Here is a 22,579-nt window from a genome sequence, read left to right as displayed (position 1 = left end):
ACCCTGAGGTGGAGAAGTTCAAAGCTGTAACCCCTGATGTATTTTGGTGGGTGCAACTGATTTACATGTCATTATCTACCCTTGGGTGGAGAAATTCAAAGCTGCAACCCCTGATGTATTTTGGTGGGCGCAACTAAATTACATGTCATTATCTACCCTGACGTGGAGAAGTTCAAAGCTGTAACCCCTGATGGATCTATCTGGAGATGAGCCGAGCCGCTGTGACCAGCTGATCCTTGAGAGTAACATACTGTTCTTTTGCCGACTGGTTTGTTTACTTCATGTGACTTCTATCAATTTCAATATGGTTCTTGCACACACTAAGCTGGTTCTACTTACTAAGTATGAAGTGCAACTTAAGGTGCACTTTTGGAGTTATTACGTTGACAAGGTTTTATAGACTTATGTTGACCGCAAATGACCTTTGACATCCACCAATTCAATATGGTTCTTGCTAAGCTGGATCTACATTCAAGTAAGTAGTTCAACAAAGATGCACTTTTTGAGTTATAATCCTGTCAACAAATTTTTCAGACTTTGACCTCTGTTGATCCTAAATGACCATTGAACAGAAAAGAATATTGTGCTTGTACTCAAAAATACGGATCCACATACCAAGTATGAACGTTTTTGGTTTCAGTGTTTACAAGCAAGTGTCACATATATACACACACCATCACCATCTCATATATTCCTTCTGCCTCCAGAAAAGAATCAATTATTAGTAACCAATAACCCATAATTAATATGTATATTAATAATAATAATGGTATACAGTAGTCTTTCACTTTAATGCTATTTCTATTGTATTGATATTTATGATCTATTCTTTCCTTTCAATGCAGTTCAAACTACTAAAAGTATAAGACACTTTTCATAAAGATGTAAGCTAGTAAAAGGCCTGAAGTAAGATATTCAGTGCCATATCGAATACAGTACTACAGCCAATGTGTTACAAACAGCCAATGATATTAGTCTTCAACACTTAGAAGTGAAAGGCTGGGTTACTGCATGTACAACATCTTAGATGTTAGGTAAGAATGCACAACTTCTTGTTTCACATTTACAGGTACTTACAAATAAATCTGACAGGGTCAATTGTTTTTCATTGGAGCTAAACTTTTCAATTTGCTCCAGCCCTATTTTCTCACACATTTATGGGTTTGAGCTGATATTACCTTCAAATATAACAAATCTTTTCCCCATACCCACCACTGGCACCCTACACAACTCTTGACCCCTATATTCCTTTCCAGCATGGATACGGACTGCATGATGGAATTTCAGCATCTCCTTTCACTCCTGCCTACAATGTTAACAATGTAATGGTTTCCACATCAGTACCATATTGACATTAGCTCCTTTTTTTTCAGTAATTCATCTAATGTCTTGGTTATATAGCATCAATAGATGTTATTTCAGTGTAGGATTTTCACGGTCGTCAGGTCGTCCGAGACGACTAGAAATTACGTCGGACTACCAAATCTTTCAAAATGTTGTGTGTTTGGTTGTCCTTCGGACGACCAAAAAAATGAAGGCTTTGATGAATTATTGAGCCTAATTATATTTCATTAGAAACGAAAGTCAATCCAATTAAATATTTTCTGAATAACACCCAAACCATACATAAATTATTTAAAAACATGCGCAATATATTAACTTTACAACATCGTTAGCAAAAATCGGTACATTAATAAAGTCGCCTAACGTTAGTTTCTAATAATGTACCCAGAAAACAAATGAGACTCGTGGCTAAATGTCAGTGCGATGCATTTTGAACGGTGTTGTAACAACAGTCGATCACACACTGACAGTCTATAGGCCGAGTGAAAATGCATTGCTGGACAATGGGGGAAATTTAGCCGATACCGCTGAATTTGTGACGCAGTTATAAGATATCCATGGAATACTTTCATTATTGCTGTTATCTTCGACCACATGGTTGCCTAACAGCACACTAAGTCAATTGGGGAAATCTAGCCTATACCGCTTAATTTGTGACGCAGTTATAAGGTATATCCATGGAATACAGTAATGTTATTAGCGAAAAAGTTTGCGTCCCGGGACGCAAGCCCCCGAAAAAGTTTGCGTCCCATAAAATAAAGTTTGCGTCCCGATCGAACACCAATTACGTTTATTGTGTGACCTACTGTACTAACACTAGTGTAGTATCACTGCCTATACTTTGTGAATGTTATACACAATATTATAGGGCAGATGGCTCAGTGTCTTAGCTTTGGTGTTTGACAGGGGCGGCCCGCCCCACTCCTCCTTTCGCCCACCCTGCCGTTTCAAACAATTTTTACTTCCAGCCCCCTCCTTCATCCGCCCATGTCCTTCCCTACTCTCCAACTCCGTGGTCAATTGGACCGCGAAAAAGTTTGCAACAGAAACTACTGTGGTATGAATGCACATTTCACATTAGCAACTCTTATTGCAGAGAAAAGAATCATACTGTGAGATAAAATATCCTTTCAGGATCAGTATATGTAAGCTTCCCACAAAATTCATAGATTGTCTCAACTCATAACATTTTCTGATCAAAACAATGATTAAAATATTACGTGATAGTCTCAGAACCAATTCAAGTGCATCTTCATACCACCAGTGATTGTTGTCAAAATGTACGTAACAAATATGAGACAAGGCCTAACGTTATGATATTTGAGTGCACACATATGATAGCCTTTACCACAAACTTTGTTATCGTTTTAAGTAATTGTTGTTAAACAACTTACTTCGTGTTCATTGGGCTTTAAAATTGCAAGAATGTTTGCACACAATCAGTAGGGACTATTAGCCAATCAAATCACTGGAATCTTGGTAAAGCATCATTGTCTATTTTTAGCATGAAAATCTCCGTAATGAAGTTTTGGTAACCCTGTACCTTGCGGTTGATTGTTATGATATATTTATTTTCAAACAAATTCAATGATCTGTAGGAGTAGGAAAACTTTTGGTTCTTGTCAGAAGAAGTTGTGGTTTTTTAAAAGAAATAATGAAAGATGTTCATTCAAAAATGTGTTTTGTTATGTTTTCCGTTGACCTAGTTGTGTGTACTTGGGGTTTGCAAGCAAATTGAAGATTTTGCGTCCCTGGCCAAAACATTGCATCCCGGACGCAGAATCCTGCGTTCTTAACAATGCTGGAATACTTTCGTTATTGCTGTTATCTTCGACCACATGGGAACATAATGGGAAAATCTTGCCTAACCATCGGTTTGCAAAAAAAAAATCACACTGCGTAGTATTCGGGTAATAAATAAGGAACCGGGTAGTATCGCGTCGGGCGGGTATCCGGGTACCCTGTGCAAACACTATTTGAAAACAATTACACAATAACATGGTTATATGCTAAACTAATAAAGCTTTGGTTGACACAATCAGATTGAGCACCAAAATGTTTTGTTTTGTATTATTTGTGTTCATTTTCAATTTTGGTGGAAAATTTGGAAGGACTACCAAGTTTTTTGCAGGACTACCAAATCTTGGAAAATCTTTGAAACTGGTAGTCCTTCAGACAACCTTCTCAAATTCCTGAAAATCCAACACTGTATTTGGTGTTTCATGCCCCAGTGATCAGTCCATCCATTTTATCATGAGCAGTCCGTTCCCATTTGGGTATCACACTGAAAGTGTGGAAATATGTAGTATAGAAAGACCTCATCAGCATTTCTGGCATTTGCTTGATTTCTCTAAGTCGAGATCCAAACTTCTAGAGGTTCCAATACATGTGTACTAGCTGTACTCAGAGAATTAGTATACAGTATATATGTTGATTTAAATTTGTATATGTCAAATCCCATGATTTGAGACTGATGGCCGCATCAGAAAATATGGGTAATTCACCTACAGTAGAAATGAGTTATTCTAAAATCCTAACCCAGAAAGTAGCCTTTCTGCAATTAAAGTTACAACAAATGTACAGCTTTGGTATAAAAAAGGAACAGATGAAATACTTGGAAACAACAAATAAAAGATTTGAAACGATACACTTTTAATATTGTAGAGCTGTGCACTAGTTCTTTCACAATGACCTTTGAATAAATTTCAAAAGGGTGTATCTCTTGACATATCCAGCATAACGGTTGGCAACTTCCCCAGTGCAGCTTGCAAGGAAAAACTTACTGAGCCAATCCAACAGGGTGTGCACTTTAAGTATTTGATGCATACCACTCCAGGATTATAGTCTATTCCCTCAATAATGATTCTTTCTGCAGTGCACATTTCAATTCCCAATATCTGCTATTGACCATTCTATCAACTAAGTCACAACATTCCCTCAACTCCTAACATTAGAGATACACTATGAAACAAAATCGTTCTGACACATAGGGGATGGGGCCAGATCTTTCCATGTATAAAAATTATTTTAATACTGACCATTTGATCTGTTAGGATATTATCTAGAAATCAGAAGGTTGTGCCATTTCACTAAAAGTGAGCCAAGATTACTTGGTATAGACATGTACAAGGCAAACTATCACCAACTTTCATGCACAACCATTCAGTGCTGTCTTTTCAATGAATGTTTGTTTCCTGCAGGTCTAAAAACTCACTAATTTCAACACATTTAAATTATTTACTTTGAATTGAGAAAATACCAAATGCTGGCCATAGTTTGAAATTATATATACCTAGAAGTATATACTAGATATTTACTGTAATAACTCATTGTTTTATTCATATATAGATGCAATTTGCTCATATGATTAGTTTTGATTTCACAAAGCTATACATATATATAGTTTCTGTCTGGGATGAATACTAACCTTTATCAGATGATTGTAAGGCTATTAATGTGTTCTTCAGCAGCCATGCTGGTCATCAAACCTGTGAAGAAAAGTAGAAAGAGTTATGAGATAAATCTTGTTAAGGGCAAGGGGAAATGTTGCTCAATAGCCTATAGGAGGTAATGATGGGTTTCATACATGAATAAAAAGAAATTTACCATATAATGCATGCGAGGGTAACGGGATGGTGAAGGTGAGGGTGGCAAAAACAGAAAGCCAGTTGTCTCCATGATTCCCTGCCAAATAATTTGCCCAAAATTCCACATATCTGGTTTATGTAGACCAAGTAAGTTAAACTTGTCCAAGACTTAAATGTGAGAACCAGAAAAGATCAGAGATGTCCATCTCATAGAGTAGCACTCGGCTGTGGGCATCAACCAATCTATTCACTGGTAAGGATTTTACAGTATATAATTTTCATTAAAAATGTACCAATGTATATCCTTTCCTGGGTAACTTTATATATGTATAGCTGAAGACCACTTGAGATCTATTTCATATTGGGCCTGTTCACAAAAGTGAACTGAAATTGACCAAACTAAGTTCACCAAAAGAAAATCATAGGATTGTAGAACTCTCAGATTAAAAGTAGCTTTTAGCATGTTTAAAATGGATTACATACTTTGACACATGTTGCCCTTTGACCTCTATCAATTTCAATATGGTACTTGCACTCACTAAGCTGCTCCTATCTAGGCTTAGTATGAAGTTCAACAAAGATGTAGTTTTGGGTTATCATGTTATAAGGTTTGACTTTGACTTGTGACCTCCACAGAAAGGAATATGTTTCTACTAGTTCATAAGATGGATCCACAAGGTCAGCATCACCATCAAAGTTGTCTTCCTAGGTGACTATTCGTGAAATTTCCATGGAATATGTCTGATCTTGAAATGCCAAATTTATGGTAGAATCTGTGGCAAATGATGAGAAATGCTTAGTATACAATATTGCTCAATATTAATTTGATGCAAAGTGCATTAATTAGTGAAGATCTGGCAAATCCATGCTTTACTGGCCGGGAGAGAACCTGTCAGGCTAGAAATATCACTGTCACAATTGTGTAGTCTGTTTTATCATTGTTCAGTGATGTGTCAGTACTTAGCTCCTTGATCAATGCTGAACTTGGTACAGGTCTGATACTTCTTGGGATGCTCAACATCCTTCGTTTACCAGCTTTACTAGAAGCTCTATACTCTAGGAGGGCATTTTAGGTCATTTACCAGTTGTGTATCCAGGGGGGGGGCATTGGGGGCGCATGCCCCCCGGGTAAGAAAAAGAGGAGAGAAAATAAGAGAGAAAAAAAGAGAGGAAAAAATAGGGAAAAGGAGGGGGAAAAAGCAGAGGTAGGAGAGGAAGGAAGGGAAAAGAAAAAGAAGAAAGAGAGAAAAAGGAGAAAAGGAGGGAGTAGAAGAAAAATGCCAAGACACCGGGGAAAGAAAGAGGAACAGTCATAATTACAGCGCTGATCCATATACACAGGGTAGCCAGTGACGGATTGAGATTTCGGAAGGGGCGTGCACCTCACCCTACCCCTTACACCGACAGCTCCAGTTTTGACCTTTCCATATTTCCTCTCTCACTAATGTATATATACTATTATGCATGGGCGGCGATTTGTTTCAAATATTGGGGGGGAGGACATTTGCTTGGGTGGAGGCGCATAGCAACTTTCATCCCCAAAATTTGTTGCGCGCTTCGTGAATTTTTGTGTATTTCTATCTAAGCAGAGCGCCACCATCAGTTGGCGCGCAGCGTACAAGAAAATTTCTGGTTTTGATAGCCCCCAAGATCACGGGAAATGGCCCTTCTCGGGCTTGAAAATGACCAACCAGATGTACACTAAGCCTGAGAACCAAGTTTTTCCCAATAGTTTTTTTTAACCATAACCTTTTTCATGATTGTCACCAGTCACACATCATGTTCGACCTCATCGCATCCCCTGTGGATCATTGCTTTTGTAGGTGATACTACATAACGGCCCACAATACCCGTCAGCCCCACTTTTCAAGGTTTTTAGCCCATTATTGGTTCAGAATTTGAATAATAAATTCACTTCAAAACATGCCCATAATGTTGCACAAAATACTGTACCATCTATGGACAACCAATATAGAAAAAAAAAACCTTCAACCCCTAACAGACCGGTCAAATTGCACGAGTAGAGGGAAGTATGATTTAATTTATTGGTGTAAAAATATTAAAACCTCTTAAAACGGCTACTATAACACTTCGATATCATAAAAAAAATACAAAAAATATGCTCGAGGGGGGGGCCATCTCCCCCTTTGCCCCCCTGGCTACGCGCCTGGGTTTAGTTATCTTGTAGGAAACAGGCCAAATGGAAACCCATTGAACCCATATCGATGTGGATCATATATGATTGTACGTACTTACACTCACACAGAAGAGATGTACAGACAAAAAGATAATAATCATGAGTGACAACATGCTATACGGTCACAGGTCACAGAAACAACCACGAAGAGTCATTTACCTCATGCAGCATGTGTTGGATGAAGTTTTAGCTACCGCCAAATATGATTTGGATAAATAATCTCACGCATTATTTTCTATTTATATAGCTACACAAAAAGACTTTGCCACCAAATATTGGGGGGGATATTAGTTACTATATCCCCCCACCTAAAATATTGGGGGACATGTCGCCGCCCATGCTATTATGGTCGATCATAACGCGTATGTGTGTATGGATGTGAAATGTGACTGGTCTCGAACACGACAGAGTCGTCGGGAACATGACACATTTCGGTATTAGACCAGGATCTATATAAGCGAACTGCACTAGACCTATGTCCTTCGATGCAACACTGCCATCCAGAGATAAAATGTTATACACTCTGACCTGAATGCTAATTGTTACCTCAAACCTAGTACCGTAACTCTTACAATGAATCTTCTTGAGATTGTTCCCATCTGCGTGAAAACATGCGCTCATAACCCTACGCCTACCCCCCTAATCGCTTCCCAATGATCGGGATGTGATCTGGTTGTGTATTAGTGACGTCTAGAGGTCGTGAACTGACCTACATGGAATGTGACCACTCCCGATTTTGCAATTTCCTAAGATCAGGTCCCGAAAAATCCCAAGGACACTGTACATTATGCTGGGCTTTCATATAAATATAATTATAAAAAATAAGAATTAAGATGCCTTTGATGTATCTGGTAAGTAAAAAAGCACAAGAAATCAGGGACGTAGCCAGGGGGGGAGCAACTGCTCCCCTCTTTCAGCGTCGAAAAAATGTTAAAAACTGTTGTCATTTTAGCATACATACTTTGTCAGTGCTCTTTTGATCTTGAATACTCGTCAGTTCAGTTAACTCGATTATAATCGTAGTAACATTCGTAGTAACACCTACAAAAATCAATGATCCACAGTCCGAGATGCGATGAGGTTGAACATGATGTGTGACTGGTGACAATATTCAAAAAGGTTATGGATGAAAAAAAAAAAACTATTGGGAAATTCTTGTTTCTCAGGCAACATTGTACATCTGTTTGGTCATTTTCAAGCCCGAGAAGTGCCATTTCCGGTGATCTGGGGGTATCAAACCAGAATTTTTGGGGGACGCTGCGCGCCAACCGATGGTGGCACTCCGCTTAGATAGTAATTCATGCCCCGGGGTTACAAAATCCTGAATACGCCCCTGTTAACCATGGTACTGTACAAGCTGGTCAAAAACCTGTGTAATTGACATTTAGATATATGTAGCAACACATAATGTACAGGAATGTGTGCATCATTGCATCGTGAAAAGGAACAACATGCTTTGACAGAATTTGTCGCTGATATGATTTTAGTATCTTTTGTCAACAATTCTATATATACCCAGTGACAATTTTTACATGAATTGCCTAAGAGCTTTGGCAGCAAAAACTAAAAATACATTTGGCCTTTCAGCATTACAATATTTCAGTATATAGAGTAGTTACGTATTGAGACTACAAACAAAACTTACACCTAAATGGCATTATAGTCCTGCCATGTACATCTTTTGAAGATGAACCTCCCAGCACATGGACAGTACCTTGGAACAGTGAATGCTCCAAGAGATGCAAAGGAATAGCTGTCCAGCTTTGTCAAAGCTGGACAGCTATTCCTATTGTGTTATATTGTTCCTTAAAACTGTAAAGACTTTTAAAATACTATTCAGGATAATATCAACAATAAAAATTAATCTGGTACAAAGCACTAGTAAGAGATTAATGGACCATAAACTAATCTATGAACAAAAATAATGATTCCACATATATCTGAATTATGTAGGCCAAGTGAGTTTAATTTTTCCCCGAATTAAATGAGAATTTGAGAAGATCAGAGATGTCAATTACTTATTTGTTGCACTAGCTTGTGGGAATCAAACAATTAATTCACTGGTAAGGATTTTACAATATAGAATTACCAAACTGTTTCAATAACCAGAAAGAACAACTAGTCTTCCGAGGTGAAATACAGACATATAGAGGTATGAGCAAATGGACATTTTGTCTTACCAATTTTGATCTAGCAAATCAGCTCTGCCACCAACCATCCTTTCAATAATTGTTGTTAATGATTGAGAATTACATGACATTGTTTATACAAGTGCTGTGAAATATTTTCACAAGTTATTGCCAAAGCCATCTAGTATCAATCATATAGAGAATAAGGCCAATTTTGAGACAATTTGAGATAATCTGTTGATTCCTTGATGCTCAGAGTTTAAAATGTTGATAAGGGCCACTTTAAAGCACCTTACAGAGAATCAAATATTTGAAGCAGACTTCCTTTCCTGGATAACCAGGACTCACTTTAAGAAAAATTTTAAGGTTGTCCTTCCTGCCTTGCCTTCGTATTTGGTTGTCCAATGGAATTTTTGTTAGAAAGCAAGCCTTGTCACAGCCACCAGGGTCTGCACCACAGAGATCAGTGATCTGTTCTCTGTAGTTTACGAAGTATACTGTATGTGGTACTGTACATATGTTCAGTATGAACAAACAGCTAAAATGTAGGATTTTCTTTTCATTATGGAATGTACCAAAATGTGATTTATTTCTTATTTTGTTTCTAAAATGAATGGAGGGCAATACAAACAAGCTTCTATAATTTTTTTTAGGGGGGAGGGGGCGATTTTTATTTTAAAAAATAGGGATTTCCAAGTTTTATTCGAAGAGTTAAACACTTAAGCTAGTCTTCCTTCGGACAACCTACAGTAAGCTGGGTTTAGGTTGTCCGACATGATGTTTTTAGTTGTCTCGGATGATCAGACGACCATTACATTTGAGCCCTGATAACTATATGTATTGAAATCAAGTTTATATTACATTAAACTGAAATTATAACCAAGAAAATAAATAGCATTGCAAAATTAATAGTTGCTTTAATTTTGAACTTAACATGTTTACAAGGATTACATACTTTGACACGTGTTAACCTCGTGTGACTTCTATCAATTTCAATATGGTTCTTGCACTTACTAAGCTGGTTCTACATACTAAGTATGATGTTCAACCAAGGTGCACTTTTAAAGATATCACGTTGACAATGTTTTATAGACTTTTGTTGACCCCAAATTACCTTTGACCTCCACCAATTCAATATGTTTCTTGCACTTGCTAAGCTGGATCTACATTCAAGTATGTACAGTTCAACAGAGATGCACTTTTTAAATTATCGTGTAAACAAATTTTTCTGACTTTGACCTCTGTTGACACCAAATGACCATTGAATTGAAAAGAATATTCTGCTCGTACTCAAAAATATGGATCCACATACAAGTAGGTGTCACATATACACAAAAACCATCTCATATAGATTCCTTCTGCCTCCAGAAAGGAATCAATCATTAATAACCATATTAACCCATAATTAGTATGTATTATGTAATAATGATTTACATACATGTAGTAGTCTTTCCTTTTAATGCAGCTCTTTATGTTGTATTAATATTTATGATATATTCTTTCCTTTTAGTTTTAATGTTTATTTATGATCGATTCTCTCTTTTCAATGCAGTTCAAACTATTAAAAGTATAAGACACTTCTCATAAAGATGTTAGTGAAAGGCCTAAACTAAGATATTCAGTGTCATATCGAATACTACAGCCAATGTGTTAAAAACAGCCAGATTTCAATTTAACTGGGATTTTAGAGTATAGTCAGTATTGCGAAGTTCGCCATACTGCGAAGTTCGGGCACCCTAAGAAATACACGATTTTCACTATGAAAACCTACAGGAAGAGCCAAATTTCACCAAAAAGTACGAAGCTACAGTTATTTTCTCTCCAAAATGACCCGTGTGCAAGAAATTACTTACATATTTGTCAATAAAATGACGAAGATCTATGAAGTCTGTTATAATTACTGAAAGAGCAACAGCGCCACCAATTTTTACCAGCGCCACACTGTAGGTTGCGTGGCCGAAATTCGCAATACTCTAGCAAGAAATACCAGTTCCACAATCACGAAGAATCTTCTTGGAAAACAACGTGAAAACAGTTTGCAGGAAAGAAAGTTTGGCCGTGTATCGTACTATAACAAAATTCTCCCACCATATGAAGTATATTTTCTGGTGATTTAGACCAGAAGATTTAGTTTTGGGGTGTTTTAAGTCTTAAGTGGCCGAACTTCGAAGTCACCATCCTACTACTATACTCGAAGTATAGTCAGTATCGCGAAGTTCGCCATACTGCGAAGTTCGGGCACCCTAAGAAATACACGATTTTCACCATGAAAACCTACAGGAAGAGCCAAATTTCACCAAAAAGTACGAAGCTACAGTTATTTTCTCTCCAAAATGACCCGTGTGCAAGAAATTACTTACATATTTGTCAATAAAATGACGAAGATCTATGAAGTCTGTTATAATTACTGAAAGAGCAACAGCGCCACCAATTTTTACCAGCGCCACACTGTAGGTTGCGTGGCCGAACTTCGCAATACTCTAGCAAAGAAATACCAGTTCCACAATCACGAAGAATTTTCTTGGAAAACAACGTGAAAACAGTTTGCAGGAAAGAAAGTTTGGCCGTGTATCGTACTAAAACACAATTCTCCCACCATATGAAGTATATTTTCTGGTGATTTAGACCAGAAGATTTAGTTTTGGGGTGTTTTAAGTCTTAAGTGGCCGAACTTCGAAGTCACCATCCTACTAGTATGCCTACGTTAGTGTCTTGACCAACACCTGTGAATAGCCACCACTCTTAAGGAAAGAACAAATTGGACCCCAAGTCAATCCATAAATGACATAGGCCTAGGCTCCTGGGCCTAGTCTTATGTTAATCCGGAACTGTACCAGCAATAGCCTATCGTCACTGAACTTCTAATTTGTTAACCTAACATTAGCCCTAAGATTAGCCTACGGATATGTGTTATAATTTAATCGATGGTTATACATAAGTAGCTCCAATGAATGTATTTCATTTGAAAAGGTAGGCTCAAGTACAATAACATACTGCTACCTTTGCTATGAAATTCATACAATGCATGAACATGAAAATATATACATTAAATCAAATCACCTGTCATTGTCATAAGATTTTGGTCTGTAGCTACATACTATACAGTATTGATTCCATTACTTTAGCCAAGTTAGTCCTACGGCCCCAACAAAGATCGAGTGTCGTTAGGGTAAATACCATGGAGCGTACGTAACATAAGGCCTGCCCTAAGCTTACTCTTGACTCTGTATGTGAAGTAGGCCTTCAGTCAATGCTATTTCATGTAACGATTTCGCAGAAAAGCACAGGTTAGGGTCGCAATTACTCCCGTTATCTTGTTGTGGTCATGGCTAAGGAACAAGAAGCTGTTGGTATTTTTTCATTATTATTATTTATTATTGTCATCTTTAATGAGGGTAGGATCCTGCTCAGTGCAGAAGCACTGCTAGGGGTTTCATATCTCATCGAATCGCTAGCAAATACTGATTTCAAATTAAATCATTTATTATTAGCTATGCAATCTGGCAATACCGTTTTTGGCGTTACCATGACGACATTCTTTTGTGAAACCTACACTGAATGAAATTAGTCTCCAGAATCATACTTGTAACTGATAAAAATTATGTGAAACTTTCCTCTTTTTTTTGTCATGGTTTTTTTTGTCTTTTTCTTTTGCCAGAATGATTTCCTGTCTCAAGCAAAAAAGCCCAAAAGCAGCAAGAGAACATCTTCTACTACTTGTTATCAATCATCAGTGGCTTAAGAAGGTACTTTGAGTGGAGGGGGGGGGGCTGAAGACTGATGGCCGGCCTGGGAGAGGGGTCTAAGGGGAGGGGGCCGGTGTCCCTCTCCCATTTGGAATTTTTTTTGCATTTCCAGGTGGCCCTAGATGCAATTTGGTGCAATATAGCACACTGCAACCCACCCACTCAATTTTGTTTATAATTTTGCAATTTCACCTGGCCTTAGATGCAATTTGAGGCTCCAAATAGATTTTTTTCTCATTTGGAAATGAAAAAGGGGTTTTCACTTGCGAAGCGGGGGCGGATTGATACTTCCGCCCCAGCCCCCCCCCCCCCCCGGTTCCTACGTCCTTGTCAATCATGATCTGGTTTTGGGGGCATCCCAGGAGCAGCGTACGAAAATTGTTTACTACTAAGTGAAGAGGTTTGTTTACAAGTGACGAAAACTTCCGGCTCGGATAGCAAAAGTCTATGCGGTCATGATACGAGAAATTGATGAAGCCAGGAAAGGCCAACTTGTCATGTAGCTATCCGGTGATGGGTAGAGCGTTTAGCTAGTGAGAACTTCTATCTAGACTTGGATACCACATTACTTTTGTGATTTAGTGTGTAAGTCAAAGGGGCAAATTTTAATGGGCGTATATATGCTACCTTCAGTCGAGGGAGAGGAAATGATTCAGGGCGGAGATGTTTTGCACTCAAAACTCAACTCAACTGCTACGAATAAGTGGTTTAAATTGGGATTAAAATTTCTCTTTAAAATGAGTTTGTCTTAAGTTTTCACAGAAAAATTTTTCCTTTTAAATTTTACCTTTTAAATTTTACCTTTTTAAATTTTACCTTTTAAATTTTACCTTTTGAATTTTACCTTTTTAAATTTTACCTTTTAAATTTTACCCTTTTAAATTTTATCTTATAATTTTACCTTTAAAATTTTACTTTTTAAACCTTTTACTTTTAGTTTTAACTTTTAGTTTTACTTTTAGTTTTAAATTTTACCTTTTAAATTTTACCCCTTAAATTTATCAGACCACCTTGGTCTTGTGTGTGTGTACTCTTATACTTGCCTTCATTCCTAATATGTTCTCGTCCAATGCGGTCAATATATTACGTGCTTATTTACCTATTGGAGTTTTCTCATAATTTGTGTTAAACCCATGCTGTAACATCATTAAGATATAACCTCACTGGCAACGAGGTTTCCCATTATTCTCAACTGACTTATTATTCATCGTTTCCAACATTTGGCTGGCATTATGGCTTTGATTGGAAAAAATTGAAGAATTTGATGGAAGCAGTGAGGATTTTGCGAGTAATGCAGAGAGACTAGAGCAGTTCTTTATAGCAACTAGGGTTTGTTGGGGTTTGTTCCATTCAACTCGGCTGTGCCTCGTTGAATGGAACATTCCATCTTTCAACTCATGAAATATTTGCACTATTGCATTCATAACCATTTATTATTTGTATACTATATCCCCCCACCTAAAATATTGAGGGGACATGTCCCCCCCCCTCCATGATCGCCACCCATGAACATGTTTAGCATGATAAAAGGTTGCTAAAGAACTACCATGTAATTTTTGTGTATATGTTTTAAACATCAAATTATTATGATCACTATAATTGACTTGCGATTGGCTTTCATGCAATTAACTTTTGGAGACAAAGGAACTTTATATGACACAAGCTTTTGTTCATTCTTGTTTATGAACTTGATAAATAGTTTGCTTTTTATTTTATTTTAATCATATGTACAACTGATGCTTTCAAGATAAATACAAATGTATAACTCATTGAAACTTACTTTTATATATTTTGCCTGTTGTTTATTGCCTGAATATTTGGCCCAAACTTAGGTGTTACTTTGAAAAGGTATTAACAACAGTACTACATAGAGAAGCAACTCAGTCAAGATACGATTAAGAAAACTGCCAATCAACATCAGAGGGAAGAACTACGTCACACCATTTTGGACTAAAAAGCAATACAATTATGAGTGCTAGTTCTACACCAACCAGAGTAACAGTACTGACACCAAAGATAATCAATTTTAACACCCTTTTTGGTGTAAAGTAAATGATTCTCAAGTTGGTGTTAATTTAACACTAGCTGGTGGCAAATATGCACTCCAACAAGACTACAAATTTGTCCCATATCTATACTCTGCCCGGTGCATTTGCAGGGGCCGGAATAGAGGTCAATCAGGATACCGGGCACAGCTGTTTTTGAGGGGCAGCGGTAAACCCCACCCGTGAGAGCAGAGTGGTTAAGGCAGTGGACTTGTGATCTTAGGTGTGCAGGTTCGAGTCCTGGCCAGATCATTATGTTGTATCCTTGGGCAAGGCACTTTATCTCCATTGCCTCTCTTCACCCAGGTGTGTAAATGGGAACCTGCATTTCCAGGTAGCCTCAGATGCAATTTGGTGCAATATAGCACACTTCAACACCCACTCCATATTGTAAATAATTTTGCATTTTCACCTGGCCTTAGATGCAATTTGGTGCTCCAAATGAGAATTTTTTCTCATTTGGAAATGAAAAAAGGGGTTTTCTGACTTGCCCCTCCATATTTTTCACTGGGGGGCTGGCGACCCCCAGCCCCCCCGGGTTCCTACGCCCTTGAATATTGTTATGCGCCTTGAGCACTGTTATTGGTGGATATGTCTGCGCATAAATCCTCAATATGGTTATTATCATTATTAATGATTGTGGGGCAAATCCCTAAGTTAAGTTATTTTCATAAATCTTTCCGAACAATTTGATCGTCTTTACATTTCGTACCACAAATACCAGATGTTCTACACAGACTGAGGAGTGGGAGCATCGGGTGTTGAACTTTTTGTCAGACAAGAAAATCTCTATTTGCCTCACCAAATAGTCACGAATTTCCCATTACCAGTAGCCAAGTTACGATGAGAGTAAACATGAATGGTTTGATTGTTGTTGATTCTCTGCAGGCTTTTAATTATACGCCTCCATTTTAACTCCACATAAAACAGTATAGTACTTATTAGCACAACTACGCATGTATGGCCGTAATTGAAAGCCTACATAGACCTCAGTATGCACCATTTCACATTTAACATTTTTTTTAGGAGAGGGCCCTCATACAAGGGAGTCGGAATCAACGACCATAATTCCACCCCAGCACCTCCTTGAACTCCTGCATTCCACGACACGGTTTGTTCACAGTGTGGTGTCGGCATCAGTGGCGTAGGAAGGTACTTTTGAGTGGGGGGGGGACTGATGGCTGGCCTGGGGGAGGGGTCTAAGGGGCATTTCCAGGTAGCCTCAGATGCAATTTGGTGCAATATAGCACACTTCAACACCCACTCCATTTTGTAAATAATTTTGCATTTTCACCTGGCCTTAGATGCAATTTGGTGCTCGAAATGAGATTTTTTTCTCATTTGGAAATGAAAAAGGGGTTTTCTGACTTGCGGAGCGGGGGTGGAATAATACTTCCTCCCCCCATATTTTTCACTGGGGGACTGACGCCCCCAGCCCCCCGGTTCCTACGCCCTTGGTCAGCATCCATGACACTCAAACCGATCGAGTAGTTTGAGAGTATTTGTCAAAAAAAAAATTGTCAGCCAAAAGTTCGCCCACCTTCGAAGCTTAGGCACGCCCCTATTTGTCACAAACTAAAGGATTCTCGGATATTAAGCACTAACAAAATGACATCGATTCGGGACACAACTTATAGATTAGGATCAACTTGAACAAGGTGCTACAAACCAGCTTAAACGGCCGTAAGTCGAGTCACCTCAATCGTTCACTGACTTTGAAAGATGATCCTTTGATAAAAGGCCAGACAGCAACACATCCGTGATGAGAATTGGCGGGAATTCAGTTAACAACATGACGGTTAATGATGATACAACGTCGTAACTGTGCTGCTATGCAGTTAAGGCAGGGGGTTGTTATGGAACAACTCCCTGGTTAAGGTGAGTAAAATCTTCCAAATTTAACATACCAATTTGTTTTATTGCTTACGACAAGTTGCTTGTTTTAGTGTTGAGTGACGAACACAAAACTTGATAGAGATTCGACCAGTTAATAATAACGCGTTTATATTTCTTCAGAAAACGGTCTGTAACCCTTCAAGGCACTTTGAACATACTAACTAGTGGGGCCTTGACCCCAGCACACTCTGTGTCCCCTCTATTGGAGCAATTTGGCCCCCGGTCTGGTCCCAAAGTAAAGATACACCAGTTTGGTCTTTTTCACTGCGTTCGTCAAATGGGGTCAACAATGCTGGAGTAATGGTAGCATATGAACTTACTATTGAATAGTGATGGGCATGCAGAAAAGCGGTGTTGATTGGAGCAGGGAGGCAGTACTGTAACCACTCATCTCTGCAACCTTCTAAACGTACATTGTCTTGAAGTTGCTAAAAGAGGTAATATATAGGGTTTTAAGTATGATCAAGAGGAACTTCATTTTTCTGAAAGAGGACATATATAGTAGTTAGGCGTTATAAGCAGTTGGTTAGGCCCAGTGACGTACTGTAGCCAGGAATTTGAAAGGGGAGCACTTTTTGCGATTTATATGGGGGAGGGGTGTCCCCCTCCCCATTGATATATTTTGAACAATGGAAGGTCCTTAGATGCGATCTGGTGCAATGTTTTGCCAGTTTCATCATTATCATATGATATCGTATTATCAGCAGATTTTGTTTCCTGTTTGAATTCTTTTACATAATATATCAGAAAGACAAAAATAGTGCTCTAAAATTTTTCCAGTAGGATCATTCTTGTTTATTGTCCAATGTCTGGACTTTTAATACGAATTTGACGAACTTAACTGATGGACAAGATAAACTTTCATATTTTGTAAGACAGCCAGATGTGCAGTGGTGTATTAGCAGTGTAATAATGATTTATAGGAAGTGGGTATCACGTACGATTGCTAGCTAGCTTCATAACATGTTGTTGGTGCAACAACTTAGGACGAATCATAGAAAGGATGAGAACGAACGTTGTCGACGTCGTTGTGCATACTGTTCGTGACATTCCATCGAGTGCGGTTAGGTAGGCAATCTGTATTGCAATATGTATTTTATTACGCAGTGGCTAACTGTAGGCTTGTAATAGGGCCACTATAGGCTGCTAAATTTAGCTAATTGCAGCTGCCGAACTAAGTTAGTAGTTAAATCAGTAGGCCTGAATGTTACTACGATTATATTAACGGAGCTGACGAGTATTCAAGATCAAAATAGCACTGAAAGGGGGGGGGGGGAGCAGTCGCTCCACTCTTTCTACGTCACAGCTTAGGCCTCCTCTAGAGTATACTGTGCAGGCTTGTAACCCTTTTTTTGCTAAGGATATAAGGAAGTACTTGAAAAGGTCCAGAGGAGGGCTACTATGATTATAGCTCCTTAAAGAGTGTTCCTTATTATAGGCGGTTACAACTATTGAATCTCACCACAGTGGAGGTTATGTGTTGACTTAATTGATTCAGGTTTTCAAGATTGTGTTTGGTTTTGACAATTTATCCTTCACCGGCCTTGTCATGTTTGCTAATAGTAGTTGTACCAATTGTCTTAAACTCCAAAAGTCACAAAGTAGGATTAATATTGGGCATAACTTTTTTTCGAATAGGGTTGTGAATGAGTGGAACGGTTTGCCTGAGAAAGTTGTACTTACGAGTAGTGTGAATGAGTTTAAGAATGCTTTGGACAAGCACTTTAAGCGCATTGTAAGCTGGTCTGAGTGTTTTTGTCTTCAGTGTTTTTCTCTCCAATAGGGTTGTTTATGGGGACTTTTTGATCTACCAAACTAAGGGTGCTGGCCTTGCATGTGTGTTGGGAATGTGCTCCTTACTCCAATGTTTCAGACTTTAAAGGCGTACACACTCCCTTTGGATCCCTCCCATAGCACCCTCCCCAAAGTTTGTGCCCCCTCCCCCACCCCCTCCCAATAAATTCGAACTTTTGCTATAGGTCCACTAGATATTGCTAAGGATATTTATAGTGTTTTAGATGTTACTTTGGCCCTGATGGGACGCTGTTAAGTCCAACTTATATTTCTTTCTCTGAATACTCAATTCATCTCAGACTTGCCACTTTCCTTTGTTGAAGATACTACTTTTATGACCAAATTTAAACATAAACAGTTAAAGTTTTGGTGTTTCATTTGCGTTTTCACTTCCATTTTGAATATTTATAGGTCCATAATGAGGTGTTTTTTTTTCGAAAATTGGTGTTAATAACTACATTCATATTAGAATGCACGCACAGCAGGATATTTTATTCTTGTGTCAGACTTTTTTTTTTTTTTGCATGGAAGAGGTCAACTATGTTGACCTGAACGAGGGTAGTTAAGTTTAGCTTAGTTTTGTTGAGTCTAGTTGAGTAGAAAAAAAAAAGGATCAGGAGGGACACTCAAGGTCCCATCAAGGACCCTATAGAAGAGAAAAAACTGAAGACACAAACACTCATCTGTATATATATCTGTATATAGAGATAAAACTTCTAGCACTTCTTAAGTTCAATGCATGTATTTGAATTGTTCTTTCAGACAACTTAAGAAGAAGGATGCTTACTGGAAGGTAGATGCGGAAAGAAGGAAGTGGATTAAGGAGGACGATGCCACCAGAAGGAGAGAGGGGGGGGGGTGTCCCTGGGCTAATGGGTGGTTTGCGCATTTGATATGTTTTAACTGTTTTTCTAGCCTTACACTTTCAGATCCAGCGGATGGATTAAAGACGCCCAACGTGAACCACGTCAGATGAAGGATGATGACGGTGGAAGGTGAAAGGTGTATGCAGATGGAAGGAAAGAGGTGGATTAAAATGCTGGACGATGCCACCAGAAGGAAGGGGGTTGGCGGGTGGGTTATGTATTTGATATGTTTTAACTGTTTTTCTAGCCTTGTTCTTTAAGATCCAGTAGATGGATTAAAGACGCAGGACGACGACGTAAGAAGAAGGATGATGACGGTGGAAGGTGGGAGGTGTATGTGGACGGAAGGAGGTGCATTAAGACTCTGAATTATGCCACCAGAAGAAGAGGGGGGTGGGTCCCTGGGTTAGTGGGTGGGTTATGTATTTGGTATGTTTTAACTGTTTTTCTAACCTTGTTCTTTACATCCAGTACATGGATTTAAGACACACATTGTAAGAAGAAGGATGATGACTGAGGAAGGGGAAAGGTGTGCAGATGGAAGGAGGTGGCAACGCTGGACGATGCCACCAGAAGAAGATTGGGGGGTCCCTGGGTTAGTGGGTGGGTTATGTACTTGATATGTTTGAACTGTTTTTCTAGCCTTGTTCTTAAGATCCAGTAAATTGATTAAAGTTGCAGGAGGACATAACAGAAGGATGATGACTGTGGAAGATGTATGTGGATGGAAGGAGGCGGCTTAAGACGCTGGACGATGCCACCAGAAGAAGAGGGGGGGGGGGGGGTCCCTGGGTTAGTGGGTGGGTTATGTATTTGATATGTTTTAACTGTTTTTGTAGCCTTGTTCTTTAGATCCAGTAGATGGGTTTAAGAGGCAGGACGACGTAAGAGAAGGATGGTGACCCTGGAAGGTGGAGGCGGACAGAAGGAGGTGCATTAAGAGGCTGGACGATGCCATTAGAAGAAGAGAGGGGGTTCCTGGGATAGTGAGTGGGTTATGTATCTGATATGTTTTAACTGTTTTTCTAGCCTTGTTCTTTAGATCCAGTAGATGGGTTTAAGACGCAGGACGACATAAGAGAAGGATGGTGACCCTCGAAGGTGGAGGCAGACAGAAGGAGGTGCATTAAGAGGCTGGACGATGCCACCAGAAGGAGAGAGGGGGGGTGGGGGTCCCTGGGTTAGTGGGTGGTTTATGCATTTGATATGTTTTAACTGTTATTCTAGCCTTGCTCTTTCAGATCCAGTAGATGGATTAAAGACACAGGACAACGATGACGTAAGAAGAAGGATGATGACGGTGGAAGGTGTATGTAGACGGAAGGAAGTGGATTAAGAAGCTGGATGATGCCACCAGAAGAAGAGGGGGGGGGGCCTTGGTAGAGTGGGTGGTTTATGTATTTGATATGTTTAAACTGTTTTTCTAGCCTTGTTCTTTAGATCCAGTAGATGGGTTTAAGACGCAGGACGACGTAAGAAAAGGATGGTGTCCTTGGAAGGTGGAGGCGGACGGAAGGAGGTGCATTACGAGGCTGGAGGATGCCACCCAAAGAAGGGGGGGGCGTCCCTGGGTTAGTGGGTGGTTTATGCATTTGATATGTTTTAATTGTTTTTCTAGCCTTGCTCTTTCAGATCCAGTAGATGGATAAAGATGCAGGGCCACAACATTGTTAAAAGAAGGATGATGACCGTGGAAGGTGTATGTGAACGGAAGGAGGTGGCTGAAGGCGCTGGACGATGCCACCAGAAGAAGAGGGGGGGTGGGTCCCTGGGTGGTTTATGCATTTGATATTTTTTAACTGTTTTTCTAGCCTTGCTCTTTCAGATCCAGTAGATGGATTAAAGACACAGGATTAAAATGTAAGAAGAAGGATGATGACAGTGGAAGGTGTATGTAGAAGGAAGAAAGTGGATTAAGACGCTGGATGATGCCACCAGAAGAAGAGGGGGGGTCCCTGGGTTAGTGGGTGGGTTATGTATGTGATATGTTTTTACTGTTTTTCTAACCTTGTTCTTTAAGATCCAGAAGATGGATTTAAGACGCAGGCCGAGGACATTGCAAGAAGAAGGATGATGACCTTGGAAGGTGTTTGTGGATGGAAGGAGGTGGCTTAAGACGCTGGACAATGCCACCAGAAGAAGAGGGGGGAGGGGTTCCTGGGATAGTGCGTGGGTTATGTATTTGATATGTTTTAACTGTTTTTCTAACCTTGTTCTTTAAGATCCAGAAGATGGATTTAAGACGCAGGCCGACGACATTGTAAGAAGAAGGATGATGACCGTGGAAGGTGTATGTGGACGGAAGGATGTGGCCTAAGACGCTGGATGATGCCAACAGAAGAAGAGCGGGGGTTCCTGTGATAGTGGGTGGGTTATATATGTGATATGTTTTAACTGTTTTTCTAGCCTTGTTCTTTAGATCCAGTAGATGGGTTTATGACGCAGGACAACAACATTGTAAGAAGATGGATGATGACCGTGGAAGGTATATTTGGACGGAAGGAGGTGGCTTAAGATGCTGGACGATGCCACCAGAAGAAGAGGGGGGGTTCCTGGTATAGTGGGTAGGTTATGTATGTGATATGTTTTAACTGTTTTTCTAGCCTTGCTCTTTCAGATCCAGCAGATGGATTAAAGACGCAGGACCACAACGTAAGAAGAAAGATGATGACCGTGAAAGGTGTATGTAGAAGGAAGGAAGTGGATTAAGACGCTGGACTATGCCTCCAGAAGAAGAGGAGGGGTCCTGGGATAGTGGGTGCTTTATGCCTTTGATATGTTTAACTGTTTTTCTAGCCTTGCTCTTTCAGATCCAGTAGATGGATTAAAGACGCAGGACCACAACGTAAGAAGGATGATGACCTTGGAAGGTGTATGTAGAAGGAAGGAAGTGGCTTAAGATGCTGGACAATGCCTCCAGAAGAAGAGGGGGTCCCTGGGTTAGTGGGTGGGTTATGCCTTTGATATGTTTAACT

General features: G+C 39.3%; 1 long non-coding RNA gene across 1 annotated transcript in view; it reads right to left on the bottom strand.

Moving 5' to 3' along the window:
- Positions 1-12,843, bottom strand: part of LOC139960944 (uncharacterized) — a 31,983-nt gene extending 19,140 nt beyond the window's left edge. Inside the window, exons 1-2 of the long non-coding RNA XR_011790668.1 lie at positions 12,318-12,843; positions 4,772-4,832 (exon numbers count right to left, since the gene is read on the bottom strand). This is a non-coding gene — a long non-coding RNA (uncharacterized lncRNA). The remainder of the gene's footprint in view (positions 1-4,771; positions 4,833-12,317) is intronic.
- Between the last annotated feature and the right edge of the window lie 9,736 nt (positions 12,844-22,579).

This window comes from Apostichopus japonicus, chromosome 20 (genome assembly GCF_037975245.1).
Source record: "Apostichopus japonicus isolate 1M-3 chromosome 20, ASM3797524v1, whole genome shotgun sequence".
NCBI lineage: Eukaryota > Metazoa > Echinodermata > Holothuroidea > Aspidochirotida > Stichopodidae > Apostichopus > Apostichopus japonicus.
This window is presented reverse-complemented; position numbering and strand designations above follow the sequence as displayed.